Below are 25,187 nucleotides of genomic sequence, written 5' to 3' on the forward strand. Positions count from 1 at the left end.
GTTATAGGAATAAGAGCTAGTTACGAAACTCAGATTGTTATCCAAACTTACTGAAAGTCTGTGGGTATTCATATTCAAGAGTTTGGTTTGGGTCTATACTTGTTCGACAAGGGTTAAAGAGCTGATGTGGGCCCCAGAGGCCATGCCCCCTTGCCTCTGTTGGGCATGCTCCCAGTGGAGGGAGCATTTAATAAGGAACAACTCAGCTCTGTCTGGGCTGACAGCGGAGGAGAGCAGTTGGGTACAGCAGCCGCCCACTGGGAAGCCACTGGGACTCCAAGTCGTTAGGATTGAGCTCATAGCCAAACCACTAGAAGACCATTGACTGTGGAAGTTGAAGGCGACAACTCACCTTTGCCAGTGGAGAAGACTCAGGAGATGGCTCTGTGGGAGAACACAGGAGGGACCCCCCCAGTCCAGCCCAAGATGACGCTGGAGGGACTGGACCCAGAGAAAGAAGTGACCCAGGGGTATCAGGTCCTAGACCTTGGACAAGGGCTACTTTTCCAAAAGGCCCTGGGTTGGAACCCAGTGGAGTAGGATGGGCCTGGGTTCCCTGCCTCCCACATTCTCACCAGTGAGCAATGGTACCTTGAGCTATTTCTGCTAGGCAACGTGACCTTTGAACTCTTTCCAGTGGGTGATACTACTCTGAGCTATTGCCTCGAGGCAAAGCAGCCTTTGGACTCTCACCAGTGAGCCACTACCCCAAGCCGTGCCTGCCAGGGAAACTAACCCTTGGACTCTCCCCATTAGGTGTTACACCCTGGAGTATCACCATTAGGCAATACTGCTGGCCCGGAGCACACAGCCAACCCTCCCAACAGAACTAGGGCATATAACAGTGTGTACTCCTGTAGCCTGGAGGTTCAGGCAATTAATACTTTATACAAACTGGATTAATTTTATCTGTACTGTGCTCTTCAGTGATCTAGATTGCTCTGCCTATTCTTGTTATATATTGTGCCACCTTTAATGGTCTGTCTATTCCCTTGGCAGATCTAAAGTGATCTTTTTCACAACAAAATCACATCTTTTCCTCTTTCCTATAGCAAATTTGGAAACATTTAGCTCTCGTTTATTTAGGGACAGACTGAGCACCTCACTCAGGTGAGCAGGAACTCACATAAATAGTTCTAATGACTCCATTGGGGTTACTCATGTGAGTAACTGCCCACTAGTGTGAGCAAGGCATTCACAGTCTGTTCCTTAAACTGCTTCACCAATATTTGCCTGTGCATACGTATGCATAGCTGTTGCCATTTTTTAAAGGTGTTCATTACATATTTCACTTAAATTTAACAGGAAAAAAATGAACAATTTAATTTTGATCACAATATTACCTACGGTTCCTAAGAAACTAGAGATGATGTTGTGAGAGCTATATAACAATAGGTGTTCACATAGTTAGCAGTGACTATAGTAGCTGTGTGTGCATCTGCAGTGCATTTGTTAAATAGGACTATTTTCAAATAATAATAATAAAAAACCACTTTTTTCTCCAATCTAAGATGAGGTACTAGTTCTCCATGAGGATTATGCCCACAGTACATTTCAAGATCCAGTCTTCATCCATGTTTCTTATAACACAGTTTTAACATTTGTGGTTAGATTTTTTTACATGGAAAAAGTGTATTTTTTCCCCACACTTACAGACCTAAAAAACTACTAGAGACTCTCTTCAAACTTTTCCAAAAGCTGGTAGCATATGAGGCTGAATTTCAATGGGCAGTCTCCACTTGTGCTCATCAATTTTGCATGGCACATATATCTGCTCCCTTTTGTACGCTGTCACCTGTAAGCAGTGTGACAAAGCTCCAACCTTGTCTCAGTGGGTCCCACGCTTCCTGGTGGATTATGCTAGCCTCAGAGGCTCATTGTGACCCTCCACGTAACCCTTCTCTCTCTAGAGGCAAGGGTCACAGCCTACTGAGCTATTTTCATCATAAGCCAGCAAGGAAGGTCAGGAGACGCTATCCTCCCTCACACAGTCTCTGTTGTCTCCCAGTCTCAGTGATTAGTCAGGGAGGGGAGGGAGGAGATCAGGCCCACTCTCTACTCCGGACTCCAGCCCAGAGACCCTGATAGTAGCAGCTCTTGGTAGCTGACTTTTTTGGAACCAGGACAAGTACAATTCCCCACAGCAGCCCCCACTTCCTCAATATCTACATCACTCTTACCTCAGGGCCTCCTTTCTTGTGCCTGATAAGGTCTGTACTGCTCCATTTCTCCAGCAGCATGAGTCCTTTCTACAGCTCCTGACACCCCCTGACTAAGTGGGAGGCTTTTAATGAGTTTCAGCCAGCCCCTGATTGGCTTCAGGTGTCCCAATCAACCTAGCTATCTCCACTGCTTTCTGGAAGGATCTTAATTGGCCCCAGGTGTCTTGATTAACCTGGAGCAACTGTCATTTGGTTATCATGGTAACAGGGATTTGTTTAGCCTGGGGCTAACGTACCTGTTTCTCACTACTTTTCTGTGGCCATCCGGCCTTGCCCTGTCACAGCAAGAGATGTTTTGCATACGTAAAAGTCCATTTCTCCAAATGCACATTTAGGCATTAGAAGCTGTAAGCTATGCACTCAAGTGTTAGTACATCAACATGCATGGCCATGTGGGTGAAAAGTTGTATGCACACTAGCGGAGGGTGGTATGAGGCCCCATTGAAAATTAGGCTGTAGGTGTGGAGAACATGCTCTGGAAATGTATGACAGTGAAGACACAGGAAGTTATACTAGAAACTAATTTGTAGCACACTGAAGTTTGTGGTACAATAATCAAGCAAACATTCTTGAGATCAATGCACCTTTTAAAAAAAAAACATATATACCCCACTGCTTAAGGATAAAAGAAAACTCTTTCCTTTTCATTGATGATACAAATAATGAAAAATGTATGGCTACTATTCTGTTAGTGTCTCCTTACCTCCTTCCTTCAGAGAAAAGCAACAAAAATGATGAAGGGGCTAGAAGGATTGATTTGGAAAGAACAAAAGAATTAAATATGCATAGCTTGTCCAAATAATGACTAAGGGAATAGTAATAACACTAGAAAATGTACCTTGGAAAACAACTGTGTAGTGGCAGAGAGATGGACTAGATATATTATTATTTATATTACAGTTGTGCCTTGAGGCCCAAACTGAGACTGGGACCCTATTTCGCTAATCACTGTACAAACACATAGTAAGAGACAGTACGCTAACAGCTTACAGTCTGAACAGATGAGACAAACAAAGGATGAGAGGGGAAACAACTTGCCCAAGGTCAGAGGGTAGTGGCAAAGCCAGGAACAGAATTCTTATAGTCCAGAGCCCTATCGGATGGACCACACTGCCTAAGTTACATCATCCATTGCTATTGTGCCTTCCACGGCGGTCTAGTTTACATGCTGAATAGAGCAGCTGCACTGTTTCAGAACCTTGCTCTAATTATGGTGCAGACTGTGGTCTGCCCATTTGTGGGTGTTCAAAGAGCCTCTCTTGAGGCAATTCAAACACAGGGGACTACAAAGGGGTAACACTGCTGCTGTCACTAGCCACCCTAAAAGGGTGGGGGACAATGGTTGGCAATGATCCCATGCACTATCCACACCAGTCAGCTCCACTGAGGAATATTAACTCAAATTACTCTGACCAATTCTCAGTTTTTCAGCGCAGAAGGATCTGCCTGTTAGTACCCTATTTTCAATAGCAACACTATTTTAGTCCTTAGAATGCTGAGGGATGAATATATTCAACTTTGGCACCTCAGCCCTTCTCTCCCACCAGCTGCGGACCAAGGTCCCTTCATGTTCCTTGCCTCTTCCACTCCTGAATAAAACAAAATACCACCCACCTTCCCAAGGACAAACCCTCATCTATCCCCTCTTCACTACACTGGCCCAAGAGCTCCGTGCTCACTGCACATCTGCCTTTGACAGCCAGCTCCATCTGGACTCTGTGCTGATTCATCTCTGCCATTTAACTTGACTCCAATATGCACAGGATTAGATTTTAAGCTTTTTATCTTTTCAATTAAGCATTCTCCCCACCCACTCCGATCCATGTCACAACCTCTCCTAAAGGAATAATAGATAGGTTGCCTATCACTAATCTGAATGTAATGCTTTTATGGTACAATAAAATCAGAAAGTAATTTCTGATCAGAACAGAAAGAATATTTTTAATTTCTCAGCCTGACAGATGTTTAAAGACAGCTTTGGAGTAAATACCAGTACCATCTGGATGACATGTCACCCTATCCAGATGGAAAAGTGCTACTTAATATTTGCTGTGGGCAGAGCAGTTTAAAATACCATAAAATTTCAAATTAAACAATGTTAGAAAATCCACTGAAAATAGAAATAACATAGTTCATCATTTCTAGCAATTTTTTTTTCAATTAATCAGCATAAAAAACAGCAGAGTTTGCTATAGTAATAATGGGAGGATCTGTATTCCAAAATTTATCAAGAACACAGGATACATTATGTTTCCCTAACAGCTATTTAAATATGTAAAGTTAAAATATTGCTGAAAAAATCTAGGGTCAGTATTTTCTCTCCTCATTGCTGCCTCTTGTTTTTCTAATAGGAATGGAAATAATACTAGATAACAGTCCTTTGTAGATAAGAAAATCTACTATTTCATGGAAGGTAAGATTTGTAAATTAAATAGAATTTGGTTTCTATCCAAAGAGCTGTCCTTGACACTCAGCAAGAGAACATGTAAGTTTCTCAACTAAAGTCTTGACAATTCAATAATGTCTTATTGTTTAAATAAGAGTCTAACCTGTCATTTAACAACACTTGTAGTAATGGTGAACTGAAACCATTTAAAAGCCTTTGGAAGCTCTGTTCAGAGGCCTATGGGGGAAGAATAAATATTTTGCTACTCAAACTGTTGACATTGATAACCAGTGAACGCTGCAGTGTTTTTCTAACCAGACCCAGAATGCCCTAGAAGACAGTATTCCTAGGAATCACGGTCCAATATTGCTGTGCTTAATATTTTTTTTTTGAAATACTGATGAACCCACTGAAAGTGGCAATGAACGAAGTGAAACTCTACTTATAGTGAGAATAAAGATCCTTAATTGTTTGTCAGCTACCAGGTGAAATTCTGGTTATAGCAATTCCCAGTTTTCAGACAATTTGTAAATATAACCTCACTGCTGTGGTGTTACTGTGGGAGTTTAGCCTGATAGGTTGACCACGGGTAAGATTCTCTGGGTATATATTAACTATGTCTCTAATAAATACTGCTGTTAAGTTATTAGCAATGAATTATTATCAAGACTAGTGGATTACTTGAATATAAAACAGCATATGGTACCAGGAGTGAAGGAAGTGACAAAAAGAACTGGAAGACATTAAAAACAAACAAACAAAAATAAACCCCTGAGGTAAAAGTTACTCAGAAGTGAAAAACATATTTGAATGAAATAAACTGTATTAATTAAGAGTTCCCACATTTATGAGAATGTCAAGAAATGCTGCAGAAAACTGGAAAAGATTTAAACCAAAATTTGTTTTATTTTTGAGGGCATTTGGATCTACTTATATGGAAGATGAACAAAAGAGCACATCATTCTGAATATTTTTAGATACTGAAGCAATTTCATTATATTATTCATTTTAACTTAATGTTAGAAAATGAGCTGACTGAGTTTGTCTTAAAAACATTTGAGGAATACCATTTACTCATATATGTATATTTATGAGTAAGTGTAACACTATTCCAAAAAAATGAATATCATTCTGGGATGTATCAGCAGGGAATGTTGTAAGCAAGACATGAGAAGTGATTTTTCTACTCTATTCTGATTTGATAAGGCCTCAACTGGTATATTGTGTCCAGTTCTGGATGCCACATTTCAGGAAAGATGTGGACAAATTGGAGAGCAACAAAAATTAATAAAGTTCTAGAAAACATGACCTATGAGGAAAGTTTTTTAAAAATCAGTTTGTTTAGTCTGGAGAAGAGAAGACTGTGCGGGAGACATGATAGCAGTTTTCAAGTACATAAAAGGTTGTTACACTGAGGAGCATTAAAAATTGTTCTCCTTAACTTCTGAGGAGAGGATAAAAAATAATGGGCTTAAAATGCAGCAAGGGCAGGTTGGACATTAACGGTCAGGTTGGTTAAGCATTGGAATAAATTCCATAGGGAGGTTGTGGAATCTCCATCATTGGAGATTTTTAAAAGCAGGTTATACAAACACCTGTTGGGGTGGTCTATATAATAATTAGTCCTGCCATGAATGGACTAGATGACCTCTCTCTCTCTCTCTCTCTCTCAAGGTCCCTTCCAGTCATATGATTTTATGATTCAATAACTTAGTCCTGCCTAGAGTGCAGGGGACTGGACCAGATGATCTATTGAGGTCCTACACTTTTATGATTCTAAGAGACTTTTGAATAATTTTCAACAGATCTAAAGATAAGAAGGAAGACATGTAATTTCCAGAATCTATCTGTGTCAATGATAACAGATCAAATGTTGATGGGTATAAAAGATACTAGTTTAAGAAAAAGACTGTTAGAAGAGACAGATCTAAATCTGGGGAAAGCTATGAGAATTTGCCAAACTGCTGAATTTAATCAACAAGGATAGCACATTTTAGAAAGAAAATAAACATGTGAATATAGACTTAATAAAGAAAAGTAAAAAACAAGTCTCTGAAGGAAAACAGAGTGAAAGTATTACAGTTAAAACATATAAGTATATGAAAGCATGCTCTAGATATGGAAGGAGGCACCAGCCTAGACAATGTCCAGCACATGGTCAAACCTGTCATATCATCAACAAACAGAACCATTTAGCAAAAGTTTGTAAACAGAGATGTCTGGAAAAACAGGAGCTTGGGAGACAGGCCAGTCCTCGCTTACACACAGCCCTCCAACCTGAAGGAAATACTCACCAGCAACTACACACCACACAACAAAAACAATAACCCAGAAACCAAATCCTGCAACAAACCCTGCTGCCAACTATGTCCACATATCTATTCAAGGGACACCAACGTAGGACCTAACCACATCAGCCACATCATCAGGGGCTTGTTCACCTGTACATCTGTGATATATGCCATCTTGTGCCAGCAATGTCCCTCTGCCATGTACATTGGCCAAACCGGACAGTCTCTATGCAAAAGAATAAATGAACACAAATCTGACATCAGGAATTATAACATTCAAAAACCAGTAGGAGAACACTTCAGTTTCCCTGGTCACTCAATAACAGATTTAAAAGTGGCAGTTCTTCAACAAAAAAACTTCAAAAACAGACTCCAACGAGAAACTGCAGAACTGGAATTAATTTGCAAACTGGACACCATCAAATTAGGCCTGAATAGAGACTGGGAGTGGATGGGTCACTACAGAAACTAAATCAATTTATTAGTCTCTAAGGTGCCACAAGTACTCCTCGTTGTTTTTATAAAAATGAATTTCCCCTTGCTAAATACTCACACCTTCTTGTCAACTGTTTGAAATGGGCCACCTTGTTTACATTGGCCTCATTAACACTACAAAAGTGATTTCCACTCCTTCTTGTCAAATGTTGAGAATTGCCTACTTCCAACTTAAATTGAATTGGCTCATTAGCACTGACCCCCACACACGTGGTAGGGCAACTCCCATCTTTTCATATGCTGGGTATTTATACCTCCCTACTGTATGTTCCACTCCATGCATCTGATGAAGTGGGTTTTAGCCCACAAAAACTTATGCCCAAATAAATGTGTTAGTTTCTATAGTGCCACAGGACTCCTCGTTGTTTCTGCTGATACAGACTAACATGGCTACCACTCTGAAACCTATTATTTTATACCAAGGTCTTCAGTTTTCTTGAATATATGGTATAGGTTGTTTAGACTGAACATTTCTATATTTTTGACATATGTTATAGTTCTTTATTATTTTTCACATTTTCCTGAAATATCTACACCAGAAAACACAAGTGCCAAACAAGTCATTAATAACATTAAATCAATTTTTGCAAGGCATGGCATTCCCAGTACAGTAATGATTGATAACAGACCTCAGTTTCACAATTAAGAGTTTAAAAGTTTTGCTATAGCATAATTTTGAACATATTCCATCAAGTCCAGTTACCCAAAATCTAATGGGCTAGTTGAAAATGTGTTAAAATAGTAAAAAGATTACTAACGAAAGATGAAGAAACAAATACTGATTTATATTTGGCATTATTAAATTATAGAACATCACCATTCCATCAAGGTTTATCACTTGAACAGTTGTTATTTAACGAAAAGCTAAGAAACAGATTACCTATGTTTTTTCAAGAAGAATATAAGGAAAATAATAAGTATAAATATTAGTTGAGCTTGTATCAAAATAATTATTATTATAGAGGATGGCATAAACTACCTTATATGACCGAATGATAGAGTACCTATCTACAAAGATAGAAATTGGGCTCAGCAAGCCACTGTAACAAAAGTATTCTTATGATTCTTATCATGGTCAAGTATAAAAACAAAACTGGAGACATTTGCAATCTTTATCTGCAAGACCAGACTCAGCTGAAAGAAGAAATGATACAGTACAGCAACAAGAGCAGCAACAAAATGAAAATGACATAATTTCTCTAAATAGTAAGAATAACTTCAACAATACAGCAAATATAGAAGTTATACAGTCATTGCATCAAAGGAGACCTGTTAAAAGATGTATGTATGAATACATTTGTGCCAAAAAAAGAGAAAAGAACAGAAGAGAAAAGAAAAGAAATGTGGATTTTCTATGGCTTTAAAAGAATGAAAACGTATCTTCAGGGTGTAGGAGCTGACAGTGGGAGGAGGCAGCTGGTTTTAGGTTAAACGGTTAGATTGACTTGAGTTAAGATGCTCTGGGTATATGTTCATTATGTACCTATTAAAGACAGTTAAGTTACTAGCAATGAATTATTATTAAGACTAGTGGATTACTTGAATATAAAACAACACAACTGCAACATGGTTCCAGGGTATTGCTGGTTGAGTACTTAAACCCTTAGATCTCCAAGGGCAAGTACAATCATCCATATGGTTCAGCTGAGGCTTGGGAGTGTTGGGAGCTAAGCTCCTCCTCCTTTCCTTCACCTACAGTGGCACCTGTCAGACTCCATTCCTGAACCCATCCACTACCTCCCACCAACAAGAAGCAGAAGACCATGCCCTGCTACTGTGGAGTGCGGAACTTCACACTACTGGGTGCCATAGTTCTGGTCATCAGCTTGCCTTGGCACACAGCTAGTCTGGACCCCAGATCTCAAACTCTCTACCTCTAGCTTACTCTCATAGTGAGCACTGCCTGTCCCTTGCTAGTTCCTGGACTAAGGTAGTAGGTACGCTCTCTGGCAGTGGGGCAAGGGGACATAGCTCACTAACAGTAGGGACAGGCCAGAAGAGAAGTATATTCCCAATGAGAGGGTCAAATTGAGGCAAAAGTCCTGCCTACAAGAAACATGAAATCCTTCCTCTTTCTGTCAGTTTCCCCTACTGACTCCCCTTTAACTCTAGAAACTGACCATTAAGAATGTTAAGAATGGTAAAGTAATATCTTTTATACTTCACCCATCCTGTCTCTCTAATATCCTGGGACCAACGCAACTACAACAAAACTTCACACAGTGTTAAGAATGACATTACAAGGCCCTATCTGGGCTGAGGAAGGAAATATCCACAGAAAACACAAACTGACAAAGTGGCTGGTTTCTAGCTATCAACAGAAATCTTTGGTACCTATCCTCTAAACATTTATATTCATTGTCAAAGACTATTATGACCAGTGCCAGAACCTACATTAAGACATGCATGCTGAAAGAAAGCTCTGTCTGGCTTTTTAATAATCCAGTACATTAATTTTCAACAAAATCAGCGTTAAAAACCTTTTGATACTAAATGGCACTTTCAAATGATTTATATAATTTCATAAATTATGCACTTATTTGTAGAATCAAAATATTCCAGAGAATTCAAGAGGCTCCCACTCTGAAAACTAACAGAACTACCAATGTGGGACTTAATGTTTACTGTGTCTATTAACTTCATGTCAAATTTCCTCAGTTCAAAAGTTTTTTTTTCCAACAGGCCACCCTGATAACTCAGCCTGGAAATTCAAAGTCAAGCTGGATTCTTTCTTTCTTGCAAAGTCTTCTACAGACTCTGCAGGGGAAATCCACCACTTAGCTAAAAATCTGTGCATGCCCATTGCCTTTAGCTATATACTCTGGGCTCGTTGTGACTCTCTCTGTGTTTTTTGTTTTGTTTTGTCTGTGAGATATATACAGTGGTATACATAATAATTTGCTTTAGAAAGTGTTCCAAGAATAGGTAGATACTATGTACTGATGATAGGTAAAAATATTACACCTTTGATTTAAATGCTGCAAAACACCATGGGATTGATTCTGTTTTCACAGTAGTGGATGTCAGAAGTAAATCCCTTGAAACCAGTGTAAAAGTGGGTGAATTGAGGGCAATTCAAGGCAGATAATACAACAGAGTGAAATTTGCTCATACAAAATGTCAGAGAGGTTGTAGCATTTTCTGGCATGTTGCAAACTTCTGTGGTGAGCCACACATCTTGTTTTCTGCTGTGCTCTGTCACAACCTCAAGCAGGTGACCTAGCTCAGAGAAATAACCAGCATGATGAACCTTTCATTTCACAGAGAGGCTTGTGGTATGCTATGAAACACTGCAGTCTCTACTAGACACTGATGTGGGATATGATAAACTGAATTACTGAGTGAATCTTGTAACTGGTTTAGCAACTGGGGCATTAAAATTCCACCTGTCCTGAATGAGACTTCCTGCCCCACAGGGTGAATTCCACTGAATATTATTGATTTCCTGTAGAAAAGACATTTCCTCCTGCAGGTGGAATTTTAAGGATCTTTCAATCCTGACCCACTGAGGTCAATGGCAAAATGCCTAGGATTAGATAGACAGAGTGGGTAAGTCTATACAGAGATTGCCCAGGTCAGCTGATTCAGTCTTGGGCTGTGGGGCTAAAAATTGTTGTGTTGGCATTTGGGCTCAGGCTGAAGCCTGAGCTCTTGGACCCACTCACCCCTCACAAGGTCCCGGAGTTCTGGTTCCAGCCTGAGCCCTAACATTGATACAGTGATTTTTCAGCCCTGGAGCCCTTGCGAGTCTGACACAGCTGACCCAGGCCAGCTGTGGGTTTTGTATCCCTGTGTAGACCTACTCAGTGAGGCATAAAGTGAAAGAATAAGAAACGCAGTTCTGAGCTGAAAATAAGCCCTATTGCAAAATACTTGGGTATGAAAACCCTTCTCATAGCCAGATCTGCAAATAGAGATTTATCAACAACAGGTATTGTATGTTGTAAATGTAGATTTTCCATATGCTGACATGCATTGCCCTTTGGTGCTACATTGTTTTATCACACATAGAGGCAACTATAAGGCCTTTATGGGCCAAATTTATAAAGGACATCCATTTTGTGTACACACAAATGGGCATTTGCACAAGCAACCTGAATAATCTCTTTGGTACAGAGATTTGCCACTTATGTGATAGTGGCCTCTTCAATCTAGCAGGGAAAGTTATAGTGACTGGAAGTTGAAGTCTAGATTCAGACTAGAAATAAAGGGTGAATGTTGAACAGCGAGAATTATTAACCATTGGAACAATTTACCAAGGGTTGTGGTGGATTCTCCATCACTGGCAATTTTTAAATCAAGATTGGATGGTTTTCTAAAAGTTCTGCTCTAGGAATTACATTGAGGAAGTTCTATTGCCTGTGCAATGCAGGAGGGCAGATGAGATGATCACACTGGTCCCTTCTGGTGGGGGAACCCATACATCTATGATGTAATCCATTGTTTGCTTCATACACCCAAGCAAACTAAGGCAAACCAACAAAAACAGGGATAAGTTCTTAACATAAGCAGTACATCATCATCAGCCTTTACATTACAACAGAAATAAGTTGTCCAGTAGGTTTCAATCATGGTACACATTTCTTATATTCTGTTTCTACCTTCCTCTCCCCATCTTATTTATGTGAAAGACTTTCCAGAATTGCCTTTTCACCTGTCACTTTAATTCCATTCTCTCTGCATCCTGCTCTTCCAACCTTATCTCCAAGAAATGTAACATTTTCACTCAATATTTTAGTATCATTATAAAGCTCCCTATGTCTTTTCTTGGCATGTGGCTTACAACTTGAAATGAATATGAGACTGTTTTTAAAAGACTGTTTTGAAATTTCAGTTTTGAATAGCTTTTTACGTTCTCCAGCATAAGCAATGGCTGGAAGAGAAATGGAGCTGTGATAGAACTTATTTTAACCCCTCTTTTTGTCCTTGTTTTTGTATAGATGTACAGTGAGAAAATCATTGTGCAGTGTGTCCATTGGGTACAGCTGTGGAATTAGAGTTCACTAGACTCATACAAAATGAGCACTTAGAGGTTGCCAGGAGAGGAGAAACCTATTCTCCATTTTCAATGAGGTTTGTATCCCTTTGGTCTGGCTTTGTCTTGGATTCCACTTAACCTAAAAATTCAAAAGAAAACACAGTCTAAGCCTTTCCCCTGAATTTCTACTAGTTCTGTATCAAACTGCAAGTCTTGCATGGACTCTATGTGACTCATTCAATTGACCCAGGTTTGCAAATGTTTGGACTACCTGGGTTCAGCTTTGAATTGATAATAAAACATACAACTGTTTCTCGTAGCTATAGTGAGTACTGTTGGGTCCCATTCCCAACTCTACCATTAATTTGCCAAGCTGTGGCCATGGGCGTGTCAACTAACATCTCTGTGCTTCACTTTTGCCAACTATTAAATGGGGGATAATGCGTGGGGTTGTGAGTCTTAGGCTATGTCTACACGACAGAGCTTACAGCAGCACAACTATATCACTGCAGCTGCACCGCTGTAAGGTCTCCCGTGTAGCCACTCTATGCTGGTGGGAGAGAGCTCTCCTGTCTACGTAATTAAACCACCCCCAATGAGCAGGATCTCCCACTGACATAGCACTGTCCACACTAGCGCTTTTTTCAGTGAAACTTACGTCGATCAGGGGTGTGTTTTTTCACACCCCTGACCGAAAAAAGTTTTACCGAAAAAAGTGCTAGTGTAGACATAGTCTTAGTTAATTTTTGTAACATGCTTTGAGATTATAGAGTGGAAAATAAATACAGAATATACAGCAAGTTCATAGATTATTAGTAGAACTTCTTGAAAGAACATTTTCGCTATCCCATGTGGTTAGCTCTAACAGAGCTGCTATCTAGATGGATTTTATACTTAAACTAAATTAGACTCCAAATTAAACTAGGGAGATGCTTTTTATTAAAAATAAATAAATAAACCCATCTAAACTCTTTTTATTAAGTTCAGCTCATGTTTCTTTTCAGCGAGCATATAATCTTAAAGGCCAGCTGAATGGAATGTGGAAAAGATTTCCAAATCCTTCCTAGATTAATTCCCCTGATTTAATGCAGAATAGATTTCTATTCATGATATAACTGAAGGAAATAGATTTGTCCATGAAATCACATGTCAATTCTGCTAGAAGCATTGGGGGAATGAAAAAAAATTGGGGTGGAATTGTGAGACAACTTTTTGCTTTCTTAAAAATAACTATGATCCTCAGAATTTAATCATTGTTTAAACTTACATTGCTTTCCTTGTACTTTTTGCAAAAAATATTAAAAAGAAAAAAATATTTGAACAAAACAACCCAAGAGAAAGATTGAGTAACTGTCCATTAAACAAGTAGACAATGGATAATAATTAGCAGATGAATATTTGCTTGCTCATGTAATTTTGATTCCATAACTATTGACTGACTCCTTTATTATTTAGAACTTGATTTCAACTTTCTGAGCTGCATGTGGTTCCAGGTGGATGTCTGCAGCCCTAGACGTAATAACAGCAATCATGTAATATATTGAAAAACCAGATGCACCTCAGACTGATCAAAGCTGTGATGGACTGTTTGCCAGAAAGATTCCAGAAGGATTTGTTTCCCTAGTTTAGTTGATGGAGAATTCAGATTTCCTGGTCTGATGTTACTTTAGAAATGCTTCAGCTAATACACCTCTCCAAATCAGGAGATTCCATGACACTATTGTACAGTAAATGTGGCTGGTAGATGCATGCAGTATGAGTTTCACTTTTTGAAGCAAGGCTTGCCAGATGTTATATCAACTACCAGGAGTGGAAATCTTCTGAGATAGAAAAATCTGCTTTATTAGACATGAGTATTAAAGCTGAGATAGATACCCAGTGCAGAAACATTTGGGACTGGGAGCTGATGCAAGTGAGATGCCATACAGTCAGTGGTGAGCTGGAGCCGGTTTGCACTGGTTTGCGCGAAGCGGTTGTTAAATTTTGAACCAGTTTTAGAACTGGTTGCTAAAAATTGTTACGGCTCCCTGAGCTCCCGGCCGGGGTGGCTCCCCCGGCCCCTCCCCCATCTTCCCCCCTCTCGCTGAGCCTCAGTTGCCTTGCTGCTGGCGCCAGCGCCCTGGACCGCTCCTGGGCAGCTCTGCAGATCCTGCCGCTTTGAGCAGCATGGTCAGGGGGTGGGGCGGTGAGCTCCAGCGGGCCGCGCGGCATCCATATACGCTGCCCTGAGCAGCGTGGTAAGGGGGCCGGGCCGGGGCTGGGAGGAGGAGTTGGATAAGGGGCAGGGAGTGGTGGGAGCATGCAGAGGTTCTGCAGGGGCGGTCAGGGGACGGGAAACGGGGGGGGGGGGGTCGGGTAGGCGTGGGAGTTCCGGGGGGGTCTGTCGGGCAGGGCCAGTGCAACCACTAGGCAGACTAGGCGGCCGCCAAGTGGTTGGGGTGCCAAAAAGAGGTGCCCCCCCATTTTTTTAAACAGCGGAACACAAGGCTGCCGCTGCTCCCCGCCTCCTGGCTTCAGAGGGGCCACCCGTGGCACAGCCAGTCCCTCCACCGGGGGGAAGAGCCGGCGGCAGAGCGGGGAAGGAGAGGGTCTAGCACTAGCAGCTGCGCCTTCTTCCCCGCGCTGCAGGCCGAGCCGAGCTCAGCCCGTGGCGCGGGGAAGAAGGTGCAGCTGTGCTCTGCTCTTTGAGCGGAGAAGCTGGGTGTCTACTTCACTTGCAAGGTACCTAGCCGGGCCGCAGAGAGCCTCACGGTCCCGCGGAGTGCCGGGGGGTGAGCAGGTCCAGTCCCTGGCCTGGGGAATGGTGTATGTGGGAGCAACCCGGGCACCCCTCCCCCAGCCAGTGCCACCCCCTCCAACACCCACCGACCAACTACCTTCTCCCCTGTGCACCCACCACCCCAACAACCTACCCCGTCCTGCCACTTTTGCCTCTGGGCAACCTCCACCAGGCAATGCCCCCGCAGCCAGCCAAGGTCACGTTCACCCCTGCATCAACCTCGGGACCCCCTCCCCCCAGCCTGCCATCTCCCTCCTGCCCACTTCTCCCTTGTGGAAACCCCTCCCTGCCACCTTCACCCCCCCTACAACAACCTTGGTCACATACAAAGCCCCGCCTGCCAGCCCCTTGCAACAACCCCTTCCTGCCCACTTCTCCCTTGTGCCACTTCCTCCCTGCCACTGCTCCCCCTGCAGTGAGCCCCGTTTACCTCTGTGCAATCTCTTCCCTGCCACTACACCCCCGCCCCCTCCACCTCTTGGCACATCCCTTAAATCAGAACTTTTTATAGGGAACTGGTTGTTAAGATTTTGGCAGCTCATCACTGCATACAGGAAGAAACTCTTGAGTTGTAGTGATGATGTGATAAGTTTTGAACTAAATTTCTTTGTGTATATTGTTACAGAGAAATAGTTCCTAGGCCTCATTCCAGATGGATCCCCGTGGGTCATGTGCCATCAGTGGGTCACTTCATTAAAAGACATCTCTGAGGCATTTAGTTAGACTTGTGTAGTACACTATGCAAACATGATTTGCATCTTTGATTTTGCAGCTCAGATCATAATATAGGATCAGGTGTATTGGGCTGGGGAGGAAAAAACAGCCTGGTTGGTTTGACCCTGAGAAATGTGGAGTGGCCACAATACCTGTTGAGGTCAGTGTTAGTTGAGGGTAATGAGCCTCTCTCAGAGGAGGCTTAGCACGTCTCAGCACTGAGTCCGTAGCTTTGCAGAGCTTGTGCATAAATGTGACACTGCACTGGTGAAAACCAGGAGTTTTGTAGCATCAAGCAGAATTGGGGCAACATCTGTCATTTTCATTTCAATACAGTTGTTCTGTAAAGTGAAAAAAAACCTTTAGGTTTTGTTCCCTATCGTGTTTCTTTATGATGTTTTAAAAGGCTGTTTTGGAGTGGGGACTGGGGTTGAAGGTATGGGTTTGTTAGCTTCATTTGTATAACTTAAAAATGGTTAAAAAATGTCACATCTGGTCTGCCCTGGTTTTGCTGGGAGACTCCATGGAGGTCTCAAGTGAGGCCTAGGAGCTTTCCCAGCACTTCACTGAAGTGGAGAGAGTTTGGAGAAAAGATGCATTTGTTTAAGATTGAAAGTGTCCCTTAGGTGTTTGAGGTAAACAGTTGTTAAAAACTACAAACATCGCAAAAGGATTTTAAACAATCTGAATAAATCAGTTAATTTTCTAAAGCTAATCATGTTTTACTTACTTGGAATCTCTGATGTCTTAAACTGACTAGTTTTACAGTCTTCCAGTTTCAGAAAGGTAGGACAGACAAGATCTGAAGTTCTAATGTAAAAATAAGCATGAAATTAAAAACAAAACAAAAAACCTTCCAAGCCTTCTGTATACAATGTAAAGAGACAAAAAGGGCAGAAATCCATATTTTCCCTCTTTAGGTTACTGGTAAAGAAAAGTTCATTAAAAAACCCAAGCAAAAAAAGAACTTTTTCATAGTTTGCTGAATAGCACTTTCAGAAACACATGATACAAGCATTTAATTCCTACATACTGCCATGGGAGGATCCAGAAACTATTTCCTGCTGCGACCAAGGGGATTTCTGGGTTTTCAGATAGAGGAATGAGAAGGTTTAGAATTGTGCATAAGCCCTAATGGGACAGGATGGCTTTTCCAGTATTGAACTCTATCCTGTATTATTAAATTAACATTACTTTGGAGTTTAAAAAGCAAAGACCAGTTGCCAGAAAAAATAAACAATGTGTATGCTAGTGTTAATGGCTGACTGGAAAATGTCTCTGTGTTCTGCAAAGGTCTGTCCATTATAATTTGAAGGCATATGAAAATATAATTAAGCTGAATTTCTCATTAATAATGGAATTGAGAGCAAATTAGGCCACCTTCAAGTTGCTAGACAGTGTGCTTCATTTGAAAATTGATGTATCTGCTCCATAAAAATGTGAGAGAGAGAGAGACAGAAAGAGATCTAGGAGTGAGGTAAGACTTTCATGCAGATTAAGCTGACTCTAACCATTAGGGAAATTGGTCAGCCTCTGAGGGAGCCACATTTTTAAAATACATTTTAACAATAAGAATATCATAATTCTTTGCATTTTCACAGCACCTTTCATCAAATCATCATTATTTGTATTACGGGAGCACCTAGAGGCGCCAGCTGAAATTGGGGCCCCGTTAGGCATTCTATAAACACAATAAAAGACAGTGCATGCCCCAAACGGATAACAATCCAAGTAAACAAGACAGACCAAAGGGGTAGGGGAAATAGACACATAAAGCGGTGAAGTGACATGCCCAAGGTTACACAGAAGATCAGCCATTTATTATAACCCATGTTTAGAACCCTAGTCCAGTCTAGTCTTCTATCCACCAGAGCATGCTGCCTCTCAAAAGGATTCTGGCATTAAATTCACCTCAGTGCAAAGGATTTGCCTAAGGCCCTGTGCACTGCTGAAAACACTAATACAGAGCAAAAGGAGTGCATAGGGTTTTGTGTAAACCATCTGCCTTGGGATACATTCTACTGACTAATAAATTCAACTGGAGGTATCCCATAAAACTGAGCAAAGACTGCACAGAAAGCAGTGGGTCTACAAGCAGTGCCAGGAATTGTGGGATACATACGCAGAAGGTAATGTGCCAAAGCCACGGCAGTGCAGTATCAGTATAAACAAGGGACAGAACTGAATGATAGCACATTCAATGAGAGCACATGACACAGCTCCAAGAATTCAAACACAATCACAGCTGGACACCTCCGATTAACTACAGTTATGGGTATTTCACTGATGGCCTTTTCTAATATAGACAGGGCCTCACATTAGTCCTGTGAGAGAGGTAACTATTTCATCCCTCTTCTGCAGATGGAAAAACTGAGGTACAGAGAGCTTTTGAGCCAGATTTTGACCCCTTAGGTATGTCCTTAGTTGGGCAATTACTGAAATCGTAGAGACTTCAAACCTGACTGAGGATTACTCATGTCAAGGTTCCTCCCCCACTCTGAACTCTAGGGTACAGATGTGGGGACCTGCATGAAAAACCTCCTAAGCTTATCTTTACCAGCTTAGGTCAAAACTTCCCCAAGGTACAAAATATTCCACCCGTTGTCCTTGGACTGGCCGCTACCACCACCAAACTAATACTGGTTACTGGGGAAGAGCTGTTTGGACATGTCTTTCCCCCCAAAATACTTCCCAAAACCCTGCACCCCACTTCCTGGACAAGGTTTGGTAAAAAGCCTCACCAATTTACCTAGGTGACTACAGACCCAGACCCTTGGATCTTAAGAACAATGAACAATCCTCCCAACACTTGCACCCCCCCTTTCCTGGGAAATGTTGGATAATAAGCCTCACCAATTTGCATAGGTGACCACAGACCCAAACCCTTGGATCTGAGAACAATGAAAAAGCATTCAGTTTTTTACAAGAAGACTTTTAATAAAAAATAGAAGTAAATAGAAATAAAGAAATCCCCCCTGTAAAATCAGGATGGTAGATATCTTACAGGGTAATTAGATTCAAAAACATAGAGAACCCCTCTAGGCAAAACCTTAAGTTACAAAAAAGATACACAGACAGAAATAGTTATTCTATTCAGCACAATTCTTTTCTCAGCCATTTAAAGAAATCATAATCTAACACATACCTAGCTAGATTACTTACTAAAAGTTCTAAGACTCCATTCCTGGTCTATCCCCGGCCAAGAGGACTACAGAAAGACACAGACCCTTTGTTTCTCTCCCTCCTCCCAGCTTTTGAAAGTATCTTGTCTCCTCATTGGTCATTTTGATCAGGTGCCAGCGAGGTTACCTTTAGCTTCTTCACCCTTTACAGGTGAGAGGAGCTTTCCCCTGGCCAGGAGGGATTTCAAAGGGGTTTACCCTTCCCTTTATATTTATGACAACTCACATGAGGAAGGGTTCCAGGGTCAGTCCTGGTGTGACTTGCTCAGGATCACACACTATGAAGTGGCAGAGATGGGGTTAGAATCCAAGTTTCCTGCTACCAGGCCATATTGTCTCTTTTCTTTATTATTCTCACCTAAAGGGGATGTTTTTAATATTTGGGAAAGTTCCATCTAGCTGGAGTTTTTGTTGAAGTCCATAAGGAAAAAGGAGATTTTCAGAGATTATGACACTTTTCAAACAGTTTTTGGAATTAAATGACTCATAAGAAGCTTCTTTTTAAATAGATCAAGATTTCCTATAAATGTCTGGCAATCCCTTGAGGACAAGTACCACTGACATTTGTGTGTGTATAAGTGCAGGCCATTAGGGTGCAATGGGACAGCACAGGCCTACCCACCCCATTTTGGTGGTGAAAATGAGAACATATTGAGTTGAGTCCCTCATCTATATCTCATGTTTATACTTGGGCCGATTTTTGTATCACTGGAATTACAATTTTCCTGAGTAAGTAAAAGAACAAAGAAGGAAAATGAACAACATCTGTCAAGTGCCCCGACTTGGAAAAGAAAATGATGGGGAGATAAATGTTTTTAACTTGAACTGCAAAAGAAAAGCAGACTAAACCCAGACATTCATAGGACCCATAATACATAAAGTGAAAGGACTTATCTGCATTCATTTAAGAATTATGGAGAAATTAGGGTTTTTTTTATTCTATCTTTTAAAAACAGGTTTTAATGCAGTGTTTTGTACAGTGAATTCATCTCTTTACTTCTGTGTTTATCCAAGTGTTGGTTTTGTTTTCTTTCTTCAAGTTTCTCTATACCTGTTGGACATTTTACAAATCTCTCTCTCTCACTTTTTCCTCATATTTTCCCTCTCTTCACTTTACCAGTGCATAAAAACTTATTTCAAATGTTTGAAAAGCATTTTTCATCCTCATTTTGTAGATCAGAAACAGAAGCAGCGTGTGCAGCAACTTGCCCAAGGTTCCATACTGAGTCACTGTCAGAAATAGGACCAGTAGCCCAGTCTCTTGACTCTGCAGCCAGTAGTTTGTGCTGCTTCCTGCCCCTTTTCAGATGTAGGTCTCACAAGGGGCTAGGGGGCTAGCCTGCAGCTTGGAAGGCCTGGGTTTAATTCTCTGTTCCACCACAGTCATCTTGTGTGATCTTGGGCAAATTACTTAGGGCTTGTCTACACGGTGGGATGATGTGCTCAATGGTGTGATTTCTTAAGAGTACTAACATGTTGCGCATTAATTGGTCTGTGCAGACCCTTCTGGTCTGCTTTAACATACTGCTATTTGAAATGATACTACATTAAAGTGCATTGGGGAACCTTTAGTACACACCAGCAAGATCTACATGGCCTAATTAACGCACATGTTAGTGAGCTTTAGAAGCCACACCCCCATTGAGCACATTACCCAACCAAGTAGACAAGCCCTTAGTCTCTCTGGCCCAGATTCTCCAAAGTATTAGGCATTTAACTCCCATTGATTTCCGTGGGAGTCAGAAGCCTAAATACCCTTGAGGTTCTGTGCTTGAGTTCCCCATCTGTAAAATGGGGATAATAACACTTCCCTATCTCAAAGGGATATTCTGAGTACAAACACATTAATGATCATGGGGCATGCACACACTATGGTACTGGGGGGCCATGTAACTAACAAAGATAGACAGACATAATTTATAATAATGCCTGATACTGTGAACTATTCTATTGTTTTTCATTTATAATATTTTTCTCTTCCTTATGGCAGTGGGCTACACTTTCAATTAAGGTTTCATTTATAAATAATGTATAAAGAGCTAATACATGACTAATAGATATTTTAATACATTATTACTCAATTGTTATAGATTACTATAGAGCCCAGCAGGTCAATGGTGTATAGCAATTTACAACACCTTTTATTGTTGTGCTTATAACCATCAATAACACATATTACTCATGTCTGAAGTATGCTTGTGGCTCATGTATTAACCCTTTATAAACTATCTATAAATGAAAAGGAGTACTTATGGCACCTTAGAGACTAACAAATTTATTTGAGCATAAGCTTTCGTGAGCTACAGCTCACTTCATCGGATGCATCAGCTCACGAAAGCTTATGCGCAAATAAATTTGTTAGTCTCTAAGGTGCCACAAGTACTCCTGTTCTCTTTGCGAATACAGACTAACATGGCTGCTACTCTGAAACCTATCTATAAATGAAACTTAGTACAGAGATCACATGATATTGTTCTTATATTTTCTTTATAAAAATAGAAAATGTGTGGATTTTGCTATTTTCTTGTTTGATTTTCTATGATTGTTGCTAATAGGTGATGCAGTTTTGTGTTGTGGATTAGCAGAATACTGCCTTTTCTGTCCAGCACCTTTCCATAGCCCTACATTCCTTTGATTTTTAAATCTATAATTTTCAGAAGGCTTGACCAGCCATCTGTCTGCCATGTGTATAGTTTGCCCATCACTGTGCATACAAACACCACTGTAGTTGTAAATTGGTTATTGTAAGTGGTTATAGTAAATTTAAAAAAAAAATTTCCTCAGTAGATGTAACCTGACCAAGAAGAAGTTAATCAAATAGTTACCTCACATCTACAAACAGCAGCATTTCCTCTCTCATTTTCTTGAAAAATGAATTGAGGTGAGGGGCATAATGGTCAAAAATTTTCAATACCAAATGAAAAAGCCACATAAGTTAAAACAGAGCATGGAAAATCGGGCTTCCGGGGTGTGAAAGCTGGGAGAAGGATTCTGCAAAATCTGTGAATTAAACTGTCTATAGCTGTGACAGAGGGCATAGTTAGCTGCTAAGACTGAGAGGTAGGGTGTCCCACACACAAAAAGCTCACAGATTTCAGAAATCCAGAGAGCCTTCAGGAAAGCAGTATAGAAGTTTTCAGCGCTCACTGCGTCCTGTGGCTAGAATGGTGGCACAGAATGGCGGCCAATGTTGTGGCTTCCCATGGTGTGTGCTTTGTGGGTGTGTTTTCACTGGGAGGAAGGCTGCTTATGATTTTCTAGCTTACTTTTAGTTCGGATGGTAGTTAAGAGTTAAGAGCAAGGTGTTCACTGTGTTGTAAAAAGGGTTGGGTTGTTTTTTTTTAAATTACCCTGTTCCCTGAAGCCTGGCAGATGCTTGACCATGGTCTTGCATACAGTGCCTGATGGATTTCCTCTAGGAGCAGCAATCACTTTGCCCCTACTTTTGACACATCGTCCAGATCTGATCATGTTTGTGGCTGCCCTGTACCAGGGCTTGACCTTTGTCTGGTTTACACCACTCTTCTATGCCTTTTCTCCAGATGAAGGACATTTAGGCTCCTCATGTATAACTGTGGATATTTGGACATTGAGGCTTTCCCATTTTGCTTAGTTACACCATTTTTGTGCCTAAATTACTTTTGCTTCATTGAAGTATTTGGCTAAGTTCATGTATCTGCTACTATCATTTAATTTTTAATGGTACTTTTAAAGACACTTGAGAAGTGTTACTTCTGTATTTTGTGTGGCATTGGGAAGAAAACATTTTATCAATGTGCTTTGATAATGCAGCTTTTTGTTAAGAAGATTTTGCTAAACCCAGCATTTTGAGACATTTAAAATCATGGGCATTCTGATCGCTTAACAAAAATCTTTGTACTTGTTTCTTTTATTGTAGGATATGCCTTCTGTGTCAAACAGTTTTTCACCAATGACTTCCAATCTGACTGTCTAACTAAAAGTATGTTGAGCTAGTGAGACATTTGAACAACAACTATGTATAGCTGGCAAATGATTACTCACCAGGTCCGAGAAACACAAGACCAAAAAACCATAGGAAAAGTAGCCAATGAAAATGAAATTAAAAAGAGAAACTTCAGCAAATATGACCAAAATAAATCCTTTCACAGCCTTCTGGATACAGTACTACTGTAGACTCTAGCTTATATTTATCCAGGTTTGGGCTACCTGGGGGCAGGCATTGTGTCCTTTTCTGCGGGGAAATCAATTTTTTTCATACAAGGGGATTTCAGGGTTGCCCTTTTCTCACAGTTCAAATATTAATTTTGGTTCTGGGCCTTTGCATTATTTTATTGGTGACAGATGCTGATGCAAGAGAATTCATAATATATTATTTATATATTCGCAAGTTTGTCAGTCCCAGGCAAGTTTTAAAAAAAATCACTTCTGGGAAGAGGGATAGCTCAGTGGTTTGAGCATTGGCCTGCTAAACCCAGGGTTGTGAGTTCAATCCTTGAGGGGGCCATTTAGGGATCTGGAGCAAAAATTGGGGATTGGTCCTGCTTTGAGCAGGGGGTTGGACTAGATGATCTCCTGAGGTCCCTTCCAACCCTGATATTCTATGACAGTTCTTAGGCATAATGATTTTAGCTTCAATATTTCTTAAGTTCCTGCCATTTCCTCCTCTTCAGTGAAGAAGTCAATCTAAGAGAAAACTTCTTTCTGAACTTGAATGAATAACTCAGAGATGAGTCGGATAGTAATAAGATGGCCTTTCATCTACATCTAAACATAGAGTTCACTGAGAAATAGATCTTATCTTAGTCTATAGCAGAGTTAAAGCGATTGGAACAAAAGATCCATCGTAAAATAGCTACCATGAAAACAGGAGACAAATAATTATCCGATTCATTCTGGTTGGAGCTCCTCCATGTTCATGAAATATAGAGAACTTTAACAAGCTTTAAAAGAACCTAACTATCACACAGAGCAAAGGCTATCCCAGCCTTAGAATAAGCCCTGGTCTACACTGGCGGGGGGGGGGGAGGAATAGATCTAAGTTACGCAACTTCAGCTACGTGAATAACTTAGCTGAAGTCGACGTACTTAGATCAACTTACTGTGGAGTCTTCACCATGGTGAGTCGACTGCTGCCGCTTCTCCGTCGACTCTGCCTGCGCCCCTCGTGGCAGTGGAGTACAGGAGTCGACAGGAGAGCTCTCAGGGGTCGATTTATCGCATCTAGACACGACGTGATAAATTGATCCCTGCTGGATCGATCGCTGCCCGCCAATCCGGCGGGTAGTGTAGACATACCCTAAGGCAAGTGCCTTCCAGCACTGGGGTTTGGATTACAAAACAAATCTACAGTAAATGCTCCTTTTGGCCATTAGATGAGAAAAATCTCAGGATTGTCCATAAAAGAAACATACTCATAAAGATATTAATTATATTACCAAAAATATATTTTCATCAATTTCACCCACTAGTGAAATATATCATCCTAAGAGTCCTCCAACTGCAGAATAATAGCTTAAGGCATATTGATAAGACTCAGATATTTCCTCATCATTTTTTTTTTAATATCTATTCTCTGGTCTCTTTCAATGCTTGAAGAAAAGCCATTTGTATATTTCTCCCCTGAAGGGCTTCATGTTTCCATCCTTTCCCCTTTAATGGGGACTCCCAGAAACCTTGACATTACATTTTCTTAATGGTTTATTCTCATTAAATATTAGACTATTTATACATATAAAGCAATTGTGCAAAGAATCAAGATGAAAGTATATAAGTATTATATGGACATATTTCCTATTCCCCTTTAAATCTCACAATAATGTTCAATATAGATAAAAGCAAATCAATATTCAAAACAGCTGAAAAGTTACAGAGAATAAAAACAAGAGGCTAGAATCTCTACTAAAACGGATTGTAATTCACTATAACTCCATGGACTTCTGTGGAGTGATTCCTAATTTACACCAGCATGAGTGAGAAGAGAATCATGTTGCACACAATATAATTCAAGCCTTCAGAGCTTGAATCTTGAACATACTTTATTTTCAAAAGCTCACTCTAAAATGTATCACTCAAAAATCTATCAAAAGCAGAGTAAGTAAGATTTCAATTTTTAATTTACCAAAATCCTATTTCTTTATATTTTTATCATGATTTGCAGG

The sequence above is a fragment of the Eretmochelys imbricata genome, chromosome 2 (genome assembly GCF_965152235.1).
Source record: "Eretmochelys imbricata isolate rEreImb1 chromosome 2, rEreImb1.hap1, whole genome shotgun sequence".
In the NCBI taxonomy this organism is placed as follows: domain Eukaryota; kingdom Metazoa; phylum Chordata; order Testudines; family Cheloniidae; genus Eretmochelys; species Eretmochelys imbricata.